Source organism: Lathyrus oleraceus, chromosome 1 (genome assembly GCF_024323335.1).
Source record: "Lathyrus oleraceus cultivar Zhongwan6 chromosome 1, CAAS_Psat_ZW6_1.0, whole genome shotgun sequence".
NCBI classification, from domain to species: Eukaryota; Viridiplantae; Streptophyta; class Magnoliopsida; order Fabales; family Fabaceae; genus Lathyrus; species Lathyrus oleraceus.
The window spans coordinates 372,355,972-372,373,561 of record NC_066579.1 but is presented as its reverse complement, the minus strand read 5'-3'; positions in this window follow the sequence as shown (position 1 = coordinate 372,373,561).

Sequence of the window (17,590 nt, the reverse complement as noted above, 5' to 3'; positions counted from 1 at the left end):
ATGTTCACTTTGATTAGTGACGGATTTTCTCTCCTCTTTGGTCTTCTACCCAGTAACCGATAGTTGTAATTCCTATTTCTCCCTTGCAGTTTATCCTTGATATGTTTACCCTAACCGGTAACGGATATTCTTCCTCATTCCCCAGGTAGTCTATCCTTGATATGTTCATCCTAACCGATGACAGATATTCTTCCTTTGAGTTTATCCTGGATATGTTCACTTTAACCAGTGACAGATACTCTCTCTTTGGTTTTCTGCCCAATAACCGGTAGTTGTAAATCCTATTTGATTTTTCTTCCCAGTATGTTATTCTTACCCAATTGACCGGTTATGAATACACCTTTTTTTCTCAGCGAGTCATCCTAGATATGTTTATCCTAACCGGTAATGAATGTCCCTTTGTCAGAGTGTATTATGTTCCTACCCAGTAACAGGTGATAGATATTGTATCTCTTTTACTCCTGTGTTGAAGTTTATTCTTCCCTAGTTAAGTTTGAGTGTGTATTTCTTCCGTGAAATCTCCATCCATTATTTGATTTGAATATTTCAGTTTTGTTCTGATCTATTCTTATCCCCTGCAGATTTTCCCTTATCCCTAGACCGAGTCCTTCCATTGATTTATTTTCATGGAAAACCCGTCGTGTCTCCAACAGTTTTCAAGTTGTATCTTGGCCTACATGTCGCAACCTAAAAAATGGAATGCGAAAAAAAACAACCGGCGAAGAAAGACAGGAGAGTCGCCACCGTGCGTTATTTATCCCAAAGGAGGGAAAGGAAACGCTCGAAGTAAACCTGGAAAGAGGAAAGGACAAGACAGGGTCTCGCAACCAAATCTTGGGTTCGGGAGTCGATTATGTGAAGGGAAGGTATTAGCACCCCTACGCATCCGTAGTACTCTACGGGATCCACTTTTGTAGTTCTTGTCTAAAGGGTGTGGGTTTATCTAATGTGTTATTTACTAAAAAAGGGGTCAAAAGAAAATGACTTGCACGGATGTCGCATCCACTGCATACGTATCTCATCTGAATATGAGAATCAGAGTCTTCGTAGCTCGGCTACCTAGGGGTTAAGGTTAATTGTGCTCGCTAAGACATTGCGTCTTATGCCTACGTATCTCATCTGGAATGAGAATCAGAGCAAACCGTAGTTCAGCCAACTACGGGGTTATGGATTGGGTTTTGGACGAAAGACGTTACTACGCAATCTACCAGATGCTCGACCTTGGAGACTTACTCGCCTGTAGTAGAAGGAGTTAACATGTTCTTAGGAGAAGAAAAATCAATGAGTTGGTAGGGTTAGGGATGCTCATGCAAAAGGAGTCCTGGACGAAGGAACCTGCAAAAAAAATAAACACACAAAAACATTGCCTCCTATCGAGGTCTTCCAGCTAGGAAAGCAGTAAAATGCGGGAAAAATGTAAAAGTCCCACGCGGATAAAGATCCGAAGTAACAGTGATTAACGGAACAAGGAAACCCTAAGATCCTCCCAAGCTAACACCATCAAAGAAAGTGAGTCAGTACAGGTAATTGGAATGAAACCTCCAGGCGGTATCCCATAAATAAAGTGGAACACCAGGCAAACCATCTCTGCAAGAGTCATATGAGCCCTCACAAAACAAAACTCAACAAACAGGTTAGAGAAACAAAATAGGGTAACCAAGAGTTTCCCCCAAATCAAAATGTAGCCACATGAATCATGCCCTTTCAATTCACAAAAAGCTCACAAAAAGCAACCAAGGGTAGGAGGCCTAAACCTCTTGTCAAACACATGCATCAAAAGGGTATCAAATTCACCCATAATACCTCATACATTTAGAGCATTCAAATTAAAGGCATAAATATGATGGATATAGGGCAAACCTGATTGGAGAGATCGGTTGAAATCAAATGGCACGGCTGGATTTGCAAACCAATGTTAGGGTTTGCTTGAGCTGAAAGTGTGTGAGTCAGAATGAACCTTTCAGAATTGCCTGGAGGTTGCTGCAGATTAATTCTCACTCTCTCTGTCTAGGTTTCTCTCCAGGTTTTGTCCAGGGTTTTGTTCCAAGGAAACCTCAGAGTGTTTTGCTTCTCTTCCTTCTTCTGTCTGTTTTGTTTCAATGAAACTCTAGTATTTATAGGCTAATATTGGTAACTTAGTGGGCTTTTGAGAGAGGTCCAAGTCTGAGATTTTTTTTTTTATTTAATTAATTAATTATTATTTTTTTAAATAAAGTTTCTTGGATCTGATTCTGATTGACATGATGAAATGCAATATGAAATGTTAAATGACCTAAAAATGAATGCATGAATGAGGAGGGCAAATTTTGGGGTGTTACAGCTGCCCCTATTCAGTCATCAGCTAACCCGAGCAGGATGAAAGCGAACAGCTTATCAGACAAACAGGGTAAGCTGTGATTGAATACCAAAGACAAACCGAAAATTTGCGCTCTGAGAACACCACAAAAATGCTGAAATACACCGCGCTGTTTATTTCTCTTCCGATCCTCTGGCTGAATCTAAGTCAGTCTTCTGACTTAATCTGGAGTTTCGATCCTCTGACTGATTTATACTCAATTTAGTCCTCTGGTTGGATGTTAATTTTGATCCTCGGGCTGGATACGGTTTCAATCTTCTGGATAGATCTTCTTCGATCTTCTGGCTAGATCTTCTTCGATCTTCTGGCTAGATCTCCTTTGTTTCGATTCTCTGGCTGAATCTATTTCCTTTGATTCTCTGGCTGAATCTACTTCGATCTTCTGGCTAGATCTGAATTGTTTCGATTCTCTAGCTGAATCTATTTCCGGTCTTCGGGCTAGACCTGACTTCGATCTTCTGGCTAGATCTTCTGGCTAGATCTGAATTGTTTCGATTCTCTGGCTGAATCTATTTTCGGTCTTCGGGCTAGACCTGAATTGTTTCGATTCTCTGGCTGAATCTATTTTCTTTGATTCTCTGGCTGAATCTATCTATTTTTCGGTCTTCGGGCTAGACCTGACTTCGATCTTCTGGCTAGATCTGGATTGTTTTGATGATAAATTCCCATCATCAGGATCTCGCATTTGGGGCATGCACTGGTTGACCCTCTTTCGAAATCTACAGTCTTCATGTTAGATATGCAGCTTCGAGAATATCCCACTTTTGGGCTTCGTATATATTCTTCAGGCTAGAACATGTTATAACGACTCTTCGATTAGACTTTGTTTTTTAAATACGATCCGCGGGCTGGATCCTCTTGTAGGTTGATTTTCTGTTGAGCTGTCAATTTGTTCCTCCAGCTGGCTTGCTGGGGAAATAACGCCCGTAGTCGACTCTCTGGCTGAATCTTCGAAATGACCCTCAGGCTGGATCTCTGGAAAACGATTCTCAGGCTGAATCTTCGAAATGACCCTCATGCTGGGTCACACACACACTTGATCCTCTGGCCGAATCTCATGACTTTGGTTGTAAAGTAATTTTTCAGTCTGCTTTGAAGAACCTGTTTATCAGCTTATGTGTATGTTTGATATGCATGCAAATGCAAATGCAAATGTTATGCATGGTGCAAAAGAAAAAAGAAATCTGCTTGGGGAAGCAACTCTGGCAGGGAGCGGATCGCTGGATCAATCCTTGAATGTTCTGTGGGGAACGATCCGTCTGCCGGGACCGGGGAGCTACCGAAAATAAATCGGCCTTTTTTGAAAAGTTGACCTTGTTGGGGAAGTATCAACTATGGAAACTTTGCTTGGCGAGGCTCTGCGAGGAGAGTCTGTGAGGAAAGCACTTCCTGGGGAAATGTCATAGGAATCGACCTTTGCTGGGGATATGAACTTGCTAATCGTCCTCAGGCTGGGGATTAAAACAAATCTGTTAAAAAAAATAATCTGCTGGGGACGAGATGAACACTGGGAACACCACCCTCTTGTCTGTTAGGTATGCGACTACTCCGCTGTTGCTGGGAAGATACAGTCTGGCACTGCCGACTCCGCTGGGGATATACAGTCTGGATACTGTCAACTCTACTGGGGATATACAGTCTGGATACTGTCAACTCTACTGGGGAACCTGCTCTGTAGAGGAGAGGCTTTGTCAACCGCTTGGGGGTGAGGATTCATGACTTGGCATCCGGTTCCTGTGACCTGTAACAAAAAAATACGCGTATGCCCCGGGGAATTACTCGGTTTGAATTCACCGTCCGGGATTAAGCACATTCAAAGCAATTTTGACTGTTTTCCTGCGCAAGTCATCTGCAAAAGCCACCATTACATTCAGATGCAATATGTTTCCTCAAGAATTCAAACATCTTTTGCAAACAAACTGATAAATGAAAAGTAAAGAGGCTTTTTAACTGAATTATTCGACTTTTGTTGGTTGAGAAATTTGTGCCAGGAATAGGCGAGTACATCAGGAAGCTGATCCCTGGAAAGAGGCGATCGCTATAAATTGAACAAGAGAAACTATCCTAATGGCAATGTGGAAACGTGGTCCCACCGAGTTTCGACTCTGCTATGGCTCGTATGTCCTCAAGACGCTCTGCTCATCTTGCTTTCTTAAGTGGATGATTAGTCGATCTTTTACCTTCGAAGATTGCCGGATTGAATGAAACGGTGATATAACACGGATGAACTCAGATCGCAGTTATTCGCTTATTCCCTAACTTTTGCGTGGACCGCCCTTTTGGGTTTTCAATCCACCGGGATACCCTTTTTTTCCTGAGCCACCCTTTCGGGTTTTCGACTCACCGGGTGTACATTTTTTTTTGGTTTTTATATCCCTAATTTTTGCCCGAACCTCTTCATTCTTTTTTTTGGTTCGTCGGGATGCCCCTTTTTTGCCTGGACTATTCTTTTTACTGTCCAGCGGGTCTATTTTATGCGAAGTATTTTTTAACTGTGTCTGAGTTGACAGGGGACGGGAAGTCTTCGCCATCCATGGTTATTAGCATCAGAGCTCCGCCAGAGAAAACTCTTTTAACCACGTATGGACCCTCGTTGTTCGGTGTCCATTTGCCCCTGTGATCTGTGTTAGGAGGAAGAATTCTTTTGAGTACCAATTCACCGACTCGATACTCCCGAGGGTGCACTTTTTGATCAAACGCTCTCTTCGTCCATCTCTGATATAGCTGGCCATGGCATATAGCTGCTAGTCTCTTTTCCTCAACTAGGCTTAGCTGATTGTACCGAGAACGGACACATTCTGCTTCGTCCGACTTCATTGTTGGTGCAGGGAAAAGTTATTCAGGCACAAAATGGCATATGAACCCCCTCCGGTGTGATCAACACTGCACCAACTCCGCGACCATTGACGTTGACCGCCCCATCAAACATCATAATTCATTTGGATTCAGGGTCAGGCCCCTCCTCCGGGAGTGGTTCCTCGCAATCTTTCGATTTGAGAAACATGATGTCCTCATCAGGAAAGTCGAACCTCATAGGTTGGTAATCATCAATCGGTTGCGCGGCAAGATAGTCTGACAAGACACTTCCTTTGATGGCTTTTTGTGAAGTGTATTGGATGTCATACTCTGTCAGCATCATTTGCCACCTAGCAACCCTGCTGGCTTTTCAAAAATATACTTGACTTGATCCATCTTTGATATCAATAGAGTCATGTGAGTCAACATATACTGTCTTAGTCGGCGAGCAGCCCATGCCAAAGCGCGGCAAGTTTTCTCGAGCAGTGAGTATCTTTGTTCACAGTCGGTAAACTTTTTTGCTAAGGTAGTATATTGCATGCTCTTTTCGACCTGACTCGTCATGCTGACCGAGCACACAACCCATTGACCTTTCTAACACAGTCAAGTACATGATCAACGGTCTTTTCCTCTCGGCCTGTAGACTGGCCCTGATCTTGATCTCTTTCTTGTCGTCTTCGGTACCAATGTTGATGGTCTCAACCACCTCCTGATAAGGTGTGATAGCTCACTAATGTTTGTGGCTTCGAAGCCCTGACACAGCATCTCATGCATCTCGCCAGCCATCTCCACATACTTAAATGTAGACAGGTGGCTAACAAAATTATCCTCTTCACCACAGACGGTGACGATCTGACCTTCTAGTCCATATTTGAGCTTCTGGTGAAGAGTAGAAGTAACAACACCGACAACATGAATCCAGGGTCGACCTAGCAGACAGCTATAGGCAGGCTGGATATCCATCACATAAAATGTACTCTTGAATACCTGCGGTCCAATCTTAACTGGCAACTCAACTTCGCCACAAACAGCTCGCTTAGAGCCATCAAAAGCCCTTACAACTAAATTACTCGGCCTTAGGGTGGCGTCATCGCAATCAAACTTCGTTAAGGCTTTCTTTGGGAGAACATTCAGAGAAGAACCTGTATCAACCAAAACATGGGAAAGCACCGTCCCTTTGCATTCCATTGTGATATGCAAGGCTTTATTGTGATTCCTGCCCTCAGATGTTAGGTCATAATCGGTGAAACCTAGCGCATGGCTAGTGTGTACATTCGAAACTACCGACTCCAGCTGGTCAACAGTTATCTCTGGGGGAACATAAGCCATATTCAGTACTTTCAATAAGGCTTCTCTGTGTGCCTCAGAGCACATCAATAGTGAGAGAATGGAGATCTTTGAGGGTGTCTGATTTAGCTGGTCGACTATCTTGTAGTCACTTTTCTTGATAATCCTCATAAACTCATCCACTTCTTTCTCGAATGCGGTCTTAGGAGGAGCTTCCTCGGTAGTAACCTCTTCGGTGGATACCTGTTTTCCTTTAGCCTTGGCAGCTGCCTCAGCTTTAGCATTCGTGCGCAATGTTGATGGTGCAAATAGGCGTCCACTGCGAGTGAAGCCACCAATTCCTCCAACATTATCTACAACGGAGCTACCAATGTCAATGTCTTCTTCGTTAACTTTCTGCCCCTGGCAGTAGATATCAGCCCCATAGTGCCACGGGATAGCACTGTCTTTCTCATACGGAACAGGTCCTGGTACCGTGATGGTGACCGGACCAATCAAAGTGGGTTGAGGGTTGTCAGAGTAAATTGGTGCTAGACTTTCTGGGAAATATATTGTTGTCGGAGCGGGTCTCTCGGGAACATATATTTCTTCAGGAGTGAAATAAAACGTTAATGTCGACACATCATTCTTCACTGGACGAGTCTGATCGAACTGAAGACAACCTTCATCTATCAGTTGTTGAATACCCCTTCTCAAACTATCACATCCGTTCTCGGCGTCTTGACAATTTCTGCACTCTTCCCCACAGCCCGGGAAAATCCGTCCTTTCAAGAGTCGGTCTTTGACCACCGATAGCGAAGTCTTCACTTTAGTCACATCAGAAACCAAATTCAAAGTTTCCCCACTATCAACAGCATTAATCCTCTGCCCGTCGTGAGCTGGCATCGGGTTTTGGATTACATTAGGCACCGGAGAAAAATTGATGGCCTGGGCATCTCTCAAATCTTGTACCTTTAGCTGGAGAGCCTTGAAATTATCTGTAGTATGACCAGGTGCGTTGGAGTGAAAAGCACATTTGGCGTTGACATCATAACCTCTAGGCAGATTGTTGGGATCGACCGGTGGGGCTAGAGTTCTGAACATAACCAGATTCAAGTCAATCATCTTGGGAAGTAATACAGAATAAGGCATTGGGATTGGCTCAATGACCCGGTCCGCCTGCCTTGGACGTTGTTGATAGGGTCTCTGCTGACCCAGATTACCTCCTTGTTGTTGATTGTTGTACTTGGGTTGCTGTTGCGGATGATACTGCGGTTGAGGAACAGGTGTTGGAATAGTGACTGCGGCCACTTGATCTTGATAATAATTAGGGCGTCCTCTGCCCCTGCCTCTGCCGGCATATACAACGCTCGTCTCACCTTCTCTTCTTCCCTAACCGTTACCAGCAAACGGTTTCTTGGGAACTGATGAGTTGGAAGCACTGTTGTCTTGAATTCGGCCCATCTTCAACAGACTCTCGATCCTTTCTCCAGCAATCACTATCTCTGCAAAGCTGATTGACGGGCAAGCAGCCAATCTCTCGATATAATTGCCTTGAAGAGTGTTCATGAACATGTCCGCCATCTCCCTTTCAGACATAAGAGGTTGGACGGATGCAACAATCTGTCTCCAACGCTGAGGATATTCTCTAAAGGTTTCCTTGGTAGTCTGAGACATTCCTTGCAACAAGGTCCGGTTTGGAGCCATGTCCAAGCTGTATTGATATTGCTTGACAAAAGCCTCTGCCAAGTCTTTCCAGCTCTTGATGGTAGTAAGAGACAAATGAGAATACCATTCACGAGAAGCTCCAGTTAAACTGTCTTCAAAATAGTACATCCACAACTTTTCATCTTCAGTGTGAGCTCCCAACCTTCCCAGATAAGATTGGAGATGAGTGCGTGGGCCAAGAAGCCCCGTTGTATTTCTCAAAAGTAGGGGGTTTGAACTTGTGAGGGATCCTTACTCCCTGAACCATACCAAGATTGGTGACATCAAAACCTAAGGAATTTTGAGACTCCAAAGATTTGAGCTTCTCAGCAAGCTCATCCATACGGCGAGTGGTCTCGAGGGCCTCGTCGTGCAAAGAAAATTGATCATACTGACAATCTTCAGTAACGGGGCACTCGTTAATCCGAATCCCTTGATTCACATTGTACCTTCCGCCAATACCATTCCCAACATTTCTCGTGTTTCCCACATTACCCAGGTTTCCATCAACATTTGCGTTACCCGTGTTTCCAGTGTTCACAGGGTTATCAGCGTTCCCAGGGTTACCAGGGTTCCCCTCAGCACTTGGTATTTCTACCTCTGGATCGGGCCTCGGTTGCTCAACCAATTCCTTCAGCTTCGCCTGGCCTTCTGCCATACCAGTCATCAATGTCATGAACTAATCCATCATTTCACGCATATCAGCCAGTTCTTTCTGTATTTGGTCCATTGCTAGTCGTGGACGGTTTTCCTTTGTCGGGTACCTGTGAACTCGCTTGGGACCAATAACTGCCTGATACAGGGAACAAACATTAGACACTGCGGTGACACCTGCAAAACAAACAAGGGTTAGTATGTATGGTATGCAATGCACTGCTTATTCGATTTTAAGGCCCCCCCTTAAAAAGGGAATACCCTGCAAATGAATAAGCATGAGATATTGGATGCAAATATGCAGATGATGTTATACAATGCAATGGCATGTCAATCAGAATTGCTGGATCCGCTTGAACATCTGTCAGGTTGCACTGCCTGGAGAGAAATTAAGAGGATCAAGCAAAGCACACCAAACAAAGGTCATGGGATGGATCATGTTATCCTTAATATCAATCATCCATTTTTGGTGGATTATGGTTTACACCTTATCAACACCCAAGTTTCATTGATATTAAGGATACCTGAACGAATCAACCATGAATCAAGGGTTTGTTGCAAGTCACGAGCATGGAGTTTAGGTTAAGAACCACCCAAAGGGAGTGTACTAAGGTTTAAACCTGCCAAACATGTTCTACAAAAGGTTCCCATAGTCATAATCCCATCTTCCGGATATTGTCGGAGGAACGACTACTCGTATTCCAAAAATATTCTCAAGAGAGACTCTTATGAGTGTAGTATCGCGTAATAATCGTATCAAATCTTACACTTGAACGACTTTCGCACTACGTCCTACGAATATGCCAAGATGGGTTTGGTAAACTAAGGTCCTTGGCTTCTAAGGTCTATATTGGAAAAAGTAATGTCTAACCACAACTTACTTGTGTGACATTATTGATCCCAACATGACCTCCACCAAGTGAATGGGCTTGCAAGTCAACTTGCTAAGGAATTACTCCACACAAGTCAACAAGACTATACCATTCTCCTATCCTAAGTGCACTCGAGTTCGGGTATAGAACTCATCTCACAAACAGAACAAGCAGATACGGCAGTCATATGTACACAATGCAATAAAGCAAGTAAATGCTGAAAGATAAATAACTATACAAAAGAATAAACACCCAATAAACAAACAACCTACAAAATCTAGGAGGGACTCGCTTAGGGAAACCGGGTCCCCAGCAGAGTCGCCAGCTGTCGCAACCTAAAAAATGGAATGCGAAAAAAAACAACCGGCGAAGAAAGACAGGAGAGTCGCCACCGTACGTTATTTATCCCAAAGGAGGGAAAGGAAACGCTCGAAGTAAACCTGGAAAAAGGAAAGGACAAGACAGGGTCTCGCAACCAAATCTTGGGCTCGGGAGTCGATTATGTGAAGGGAAGGTATTAGCACCCCTACGCATCCGTAGTACTCTACGGGATCCACTTTTGTAGTTCTTGTCTAAAGGGTGTGGGTTTATCTAATGTGTTATTTACTAAAAAAGGGGTCAAAAGAAAATGACTCGCACGGATGTCGCATCCACTACATACGTATCTCATATGAATATGAGAATCAGAGTCTTCGTAGCTCGGCTACCTAGGGGTTAAGGGTAATTGTGCTCGCTAAGACATCGCGTCTTATGCCTACGTATCTCATCTGGAATGAGAATCAGAGCAAGCCGTAGTTCGGCTAACTACGGGGTTATGGATTGGGTTTTGGACGAACGGCGTTACTACGCAATCTACCGGATGCTCGACCTTTGGAGACTTACTCGCCTGTAGTAGAAGGAGTTAACATGTTCTTAGGAGAAGAAAAATCAATGAGTTGGTAGGGTTAGGGATGCTCATGCAAAAGGAGTCCTGGACGAAGGAACCTGCAAAAAAAATAAACACACAAAAACATTGCCTCCTATTGAGGTCTTCCAGCTAGGAAAGCAGTAAAATGCGGGAAAAATGTAAAAGTACCACGCGGATAAAGATCCGAAGTAACGGTAATTAACGGAACAAGGAAACCCTGAGATTCTCCCAAGCTAACACCATCAAAGAAAGTGAGTCAGTACAGGTAATCGAAATGAAACCTCCAGGCGGTATCCCATAAATAAAGTGGAACACCAGGCAAACCATCTCTGTAAGAGTCATATGAGCCCTCACAAAACAAAACTCAACAAACAGGTTAGAGAAACAAAATAGGATAACCAAGAGTTTCCCCCAAATCAAAATGTAGCCACATGAATCATGCCCTTTCAATTCACAAAAATCTCACAAAAAAGCAACCAAGGGTAGGAGGCCTAAACCTCTTGTCAAACACATGCATCAAAAGGGTATCAAATTCACCCATAATACCTCATACATTTAGAGCATTCAAATTAAAGGCATAAAGATGATGGATATAGGGCAAACCTGATTGGAGAGATCGGTTGAAATCAAATGGCACGGCTGGATTTGCAAACCAATGTTAGGGTTTGCTTGAGCTGAAAATGTGTGAGTCAGAATGAACCTTTCAGAGTTGCCTGGAGGTTGCTGCAGATTAATTCTCACTCTCTCTGTCTAGGTTTCTCTCCAGGTTTTGTCCAGGGTTTTGTTCCAAGGAAACCTCAGAGTGTTTTGCTTCTCTTCCTTCTTCTATCTGTTTTGTTTCAATGAAACTCTAGTATTTATAGGCTAATATTGGTAGCTTAGTGGGCTTTTGAGATAGGTTCAAGTCTGAGATTTTTTTATTTATTTATTTATTTAATTAATTAATTTTTTTTATTTTTTATTTTTTTATTTTTATTTTTTAAATAAAGTTTCTTGGATCTGATTCTGATTGACATGATGAAATGCAATATGAAATGTTAAATGACCTAAAAATGTATGCATGAATGAGGAGGGCAAATTTTGGGGTGTTACACTACACATAGCTTGTTATCCCCCCATAGTCTTTGTCTCCCCAATGAGTTTTCCTTATGGAATGCAGTTTGCTCCTGTGGACTTTCAGTCTCTCCGGATTCTTCTCCTTTGTGTCAATATATTTCCCACAAAGATTGTTTTAACATTCATATCATACGCATCATGAGGTCTCGTAGGGACCAATATTTGTTTCTAGATGTTGTTATTTAAGTCCATTCTACTGAGTTGATACGAAGATTTTAACCTTTACATCCTCAATTAGAATGTCCTTAAATAGGGGCGGCTGTAAGACCCTAATTTTTACCCTAAGATCCCTCATGCTATCTCATCATATGCATTGGCTTTGGGATCACACCTTGGCATCCTCCTTACCCCTCATTCATTGGTTTGGCATTGGGATAGATCATCAAGCACATTTGATTGTATCATACTTTGTTTTTCATTATTTACTAACCAAAATACCAAAAATATGTCTATGTGTAGCTTTGTTTCTTTTGTATGTAGTGTGTGCATCCACCAATGCCTCATGAAGCTCATAATTAGGGTTTAAGACCCTCAGTGCAAGGATATTAATCAATATATGGTTCACATTGTTTCTATACATCATATATGGGTCCCTATAATCTTCACTTATCATTTTGATCAAGAAATCATCAAGAGTTTGAAGCTTGTTTGCCTTGGAAGCCCTAATTCATTTGGGTATCTTGTGTGACTTCCTCAGCAAGTTTTTTCAGCAATTGATCAAATATATTAAGGGATACTTCATTATATATCATCTTATTCATATACTATCCTCCATGAGCTCTAAAGATCAAGATAACTTTAAGTTTCCAAGATGGTTCAAGGTGGTTGACCAGAGAAAGTCAACAGGTCAAAACTGGGGTTCCCTAGACCCTATCTCCTACAATTTTTGTCATATGAAAATTCTTCCAAGATCAAAGTTATTCCTTATGACATTCTAAACAACTTTCATGTTGAGTTCAAGAGCTAGGTTTGCTTGGAAAGTCATTTTATATGGTGAAAGATTATAGGTCATTTTGTATGTGCCCTAGTTAGGAGGTCAACTTCCAAGGACCATAACTCGCTCAATTTTTATGACATGAAAGCTATCTAAGTTTCATGATCAATTTAAAGATAATCTATCCAACTTTGATTCTTTAATAAACTTCAAATTCAACTTGAAAAGGCATGTGCCAAGAGGAAACATTATATGTCATTTTGGGTAACTACCATTGAATAAGCAATTTTCCTCAACTTCTAAAATGTATAAATCCTTCATGCCAAATCCAAATGAGGTCAAATTTGTGACCAAATTGAATATGATTGAAATACCTACAACTTTGATGAAGGAACGTTTTCCATTTGAAGCTCATAGCAAAAGGTATTCAAGGTGGAAGAAGTGAACATTTGACTTGGGACTTAGAAAAATTTCAATTATGTTTCATTTCCCAAACTTCCACCTCAAAATTCATCATGATCAAAGCTTCAAATGCAAAAGTGTTCAACATGAAAGTTGTTCCCCTTGATCTCACCTTTCCAAAAATTCCCAAATCAATTCATTTGGCAAGGTTTGAATGACTTGTGCATGGTTACTCTTCATGGTTCCATTTGGATGAATCTCATGACCACTTCCCAATTTCAAATGCATGACTTCATATTACACTTTCAGCATCACTCATGATCATATTTGGACCTTTTGACATTATTTCATGGGCCTATCACACGCCCATGCAAGCACGCACATTAGAATTGTTATTTTTGGTATTTGAATGGAAGTGTGTGGAAATCAGTTGCCAAGTCTATAAATATAACCCCTTCTGCTCAGAATTAGGGACACCTTCCCAAGGTTTGCTCCTGAAACCTTCCCATTACCATTAGAGGATAAACTTGAAGGTTTTCAATTGAAAATAGAGTTTCAATTTCACTTCTGTTTTGAAGTTGAAACTCCAAGAATCCAAGCCATTTGAGCTTTCAATTCACCTTTTGCAATCAAGTGGTAGCAAGCCCAAGAAAATTGAAATCCAGATCGAGCTTCATCACTACAAACAGAAGCTGAAATTTGTCAAACTTTCTATCTTCGATTCTCTCTCAATTCTTCACCATTCTCTTTGATTTTTGGTTGGCTGAAGTCCTACCAATGTAGGCAACAAGATTGAGTTGCCCAAAGGAAAAATCAAAGTTACTCAAATCATGAACCTCAAATTTCAAATCCATGTATCTTTCTATATACTTGGAATTGGAAGAAAAGGAGGTCAGATTTGTGCTCCTAAGCATTTTTTACTTCAAAAACATGTACTCACTTTTCATTTTTCATTTGGTTGAGGGTGGACCAGCCCGATGAGGTTCACCAGAGAAGATGACCGGAGCTAGGGCTGCGGTGGTGTGTTGGCATGACGTGAACCATCTGATCTCACATCCACGTTTTAATCCTGGCCCTTGTTTTATTTGACTCATGTTACTACGCGTTTGACTCAGGTGTTTGGTGCACTCTAGCGGGTGACCATCACATTTGTCACCTCAATTAATGAGGGAGGTCTGATGGCCCTTGTTTTTTTGAATTTCTTTTATTTTCTGATTTTTCATTTAATCCATTTATTTTGTTTAATTCATATTAATTTCATTTTTAATCCAAAAAATATGGGACTTTCACCAAAAATCTTTAAATATTTTTCACTTCCATATTTTGGATTAATTTTGGTATTTTTCATGAATTAAATGTTTTTATGCATATTTTTAATTGTTTAAAAATAGTTCTGACTTTTTAAAAATTATAAAAAAAATTGTCTAAGGTCATTTGACCTTGTTTGACCTATGATAAATCCCTTGGCCATTTATTTGGTGTTGTAAAGGGATTTTAGGTTTTGACCAAGTTAAAATGCATTTTAATTCATTTTTAAATTGATTTTTAATTGATTAAATGTTTAAAAATGTTGTTGAGCCATTTTTATGGTCTTGCGTTGTTTGACTTTTTGTTTGGGCCTTGGTTAAGGTTGATTTGGCTTTTGTTGGATCAAAACCATTGGATTTAGGGGATTGGTGAAATGTACATTTCATCTTCCAAAATGAATGGATGGTTTTGATTTGATGAAATAACTCTCACGATCAATTTGTGTTTCCATCTCCCCCTCCCTCTTCATATTGATCCCTATTCTGTCTCATTTCCTCATTTGACCAATGAAATCTCTAGTGTCTAAAGGCTAATTGATTCATCAATGACCTTGTGTCAGATGAATCAATACAAGTATGACTGAGATAGGTCCCTCCCTTTTGACTTTTCTTTTAGTGTGAGATATGTTTTAGGAGTTTGGTTCTTCATACCAAATCTCTAACATGCATTAACACCTAAATTTTTATTGCCCGACCTCAGATAGTTATGACTTCTACATAAGTTCAATTATGATTGCTTAACATAGAGCTAAATTTGACCCTCAAGGCATATCATTCTAGTAAGTGAGATTGTAAGTCTCCCATTCTTTGTGGCATTGTATGGAGACTTCACCTTTTTTCCTTTCATGGGAGCTAGTGGCATACTTGTTGAATTATCCAAGTTGGAGCACTTCTCATCGAAGATGTCTTGGTTGAAGGATTCATACTTGTGAATGAATGGTTGGATGTTCTCCAAAGAATGACTTAATCAATTAAAAATCACCTTTAACACCACTAACATTTGATTAACATTTGACTAACTCTTATTAATATTGCTTTACTTTCAAGTCATTTACTATTATGCAATTTAAATTTCAGTCTTTTATCATTCATTTCCATTTACATTTCATATAACTTGTTTATGTTTATGTCCTTTTCACTTTGCTCATTTGAGCCATATCTTGTGATTGTATATATTGTTTGTGTGTTTTTGATTTTGTTTGTGGTCTTAGGACCTTAAAACACCTGATAACAACAAAAAACCTTAAAAAGCATCTGGTGGACTGTTGAACTTGATCTGAACTTTTGGACTTAGGATTAGGCAATATTCCCTGTGCTAAAAGGACTTGGCCAATGCCAACATCTTGAGGCTGGGCTACTTTGAACTGTGCCTTCATCTAATACAAGACTGGAGGATTTTTTGGGTTCATCTGCTACTCTGTCTATGTGCTTAATTGTCATTTTGATCTTGTGTTTGATGTTTTGTTCTAAGTTGATCAAGGAATATTTCATCTGATACATGGGAAGACAATGAAGATTGTTAGCTATTGAAGTGCTTACTTGGATGTGGCCATCTTTATTTGATGCTTTGATCTTCATGATATCTGGATATTGCTCATTGCTTATTGATTATTGCTTGATTAAAGTCCAGAGGAAAATGGGGTTTCTATATGACATTCTTGTCTGTTGGATTGCATCCCATTGGTCAGATCTTTTCAAATATTAACTTTTAAATTTTTTCTTAGGATATCCTCTTCATTTCCTCCCACTTATTAAATTTCAAAATCTATCCCCCTTTTCAAAACATTTATTTGCTTGTGATTTCAAATTTAAACATTGTTTTAATGATTAGAAACTTTGGCCTTATGCCATTGAATTTTCAAACTCTTTCTTAAATCAAATTTGTAAATAAACTTAATCATATTGACTTAAAATTTCAAAAGACAAAAAAATACTAACAACTCCATTCAAAATTTTGGCCCTTTGTGCCTTCTTTTATTAACTTTTGTTAAAAGAAATTCACCAACTTATTTGAAATTTTTACCACGAACTACGACGTTTTGATCCCTCATTTTTATGTTGGTACGTAGGAACAAGTCCGAAGGTCTTGTCAAACACAAAAATATAATCAATGAATTCTTTTCTCATCCTCACACTCTATTTTTATCAAACATCTTTTATACCAAAAACGCATGCACACATTAAAAAGGGCTCCCTAGGAGTACCTATGACACTTTTGGGTGCTAACACCTTTCCTCTGTGTAACCAACCCCCTTACTTGTAATCTATGGCATTTTATTAGTTTTGATTTGAAAACTTCTTATCTTTGGGTTTTGTTCGTACTTTTCCTTTTTCCTTCAGAAATAATAAAAGCACGGTGGCGACTCTGGCTTTATTGACGTCAAGTTTATCCATAGCTTGATGGTCATGAATTTACCGCTACAGTTATGCTGGAACATCCCAGGCCATCTGATCCTTGTCTCATGTTCTAATCCTGGCCTTTGGTTTGAATTATCATCCATGCACGCGCGTTGACTAGGGTGTACCATGGATGACACACGCTTGGCCATCAGATCTGCCACCTCAGTTAATGAGGGTGATCTTATGGCCCATGTTTTTTTCCATTTTATTTTGATTTTTGATTTTCTGTTTAATCCATTTATTTTATTTAATTAATAGAAATTTCATTTTTAATCCAAAAAATATGAGACTTTCTCCAAAAAAAATTAATATTTTCCTCTTCCATATTTTGAATTAAAATCATTTTTTGGAATAATTTTGATTTATTTTTTTGTGAATTAGATCATTTTTGACTTGTTTTTAAATATTTAAAAATACTCCTGACTTTCCAAAAATTCTTAAAAAAATTGTATAAGGTCATTTGACCTTGTTTGACCTAGGATAAATCCCTTGGCATTTATTTGGTGATTTTAAGGGATTTGAGGTTTTGTCCATTTCAAAATGCATTTTTATTCATTTTAAAATTGATTTTTATTTGTTTAATTGATTAAAAATATTGTTGAGTCATTTGATTGACTTTGTGATGTTTGACTTTCTGCTTGGCCTTGGTCATGGTTGATTTGAATTTTTATTTGACCAATACTATTGGATTTAGGGGGTTGATGAAATGTATATTTCATCCCTCAAAATGACTGGATAATATTGATCAGATGAAATTCCTCCTATGATAAATTTGGGTTTCTATTTCCCCTCCCCTCTTCCTCTTCATCCCTATTCTTTCTCAATCCATCATTGACCAATGATTTCTCTAATATCCAAATGCTAGTTAATTCA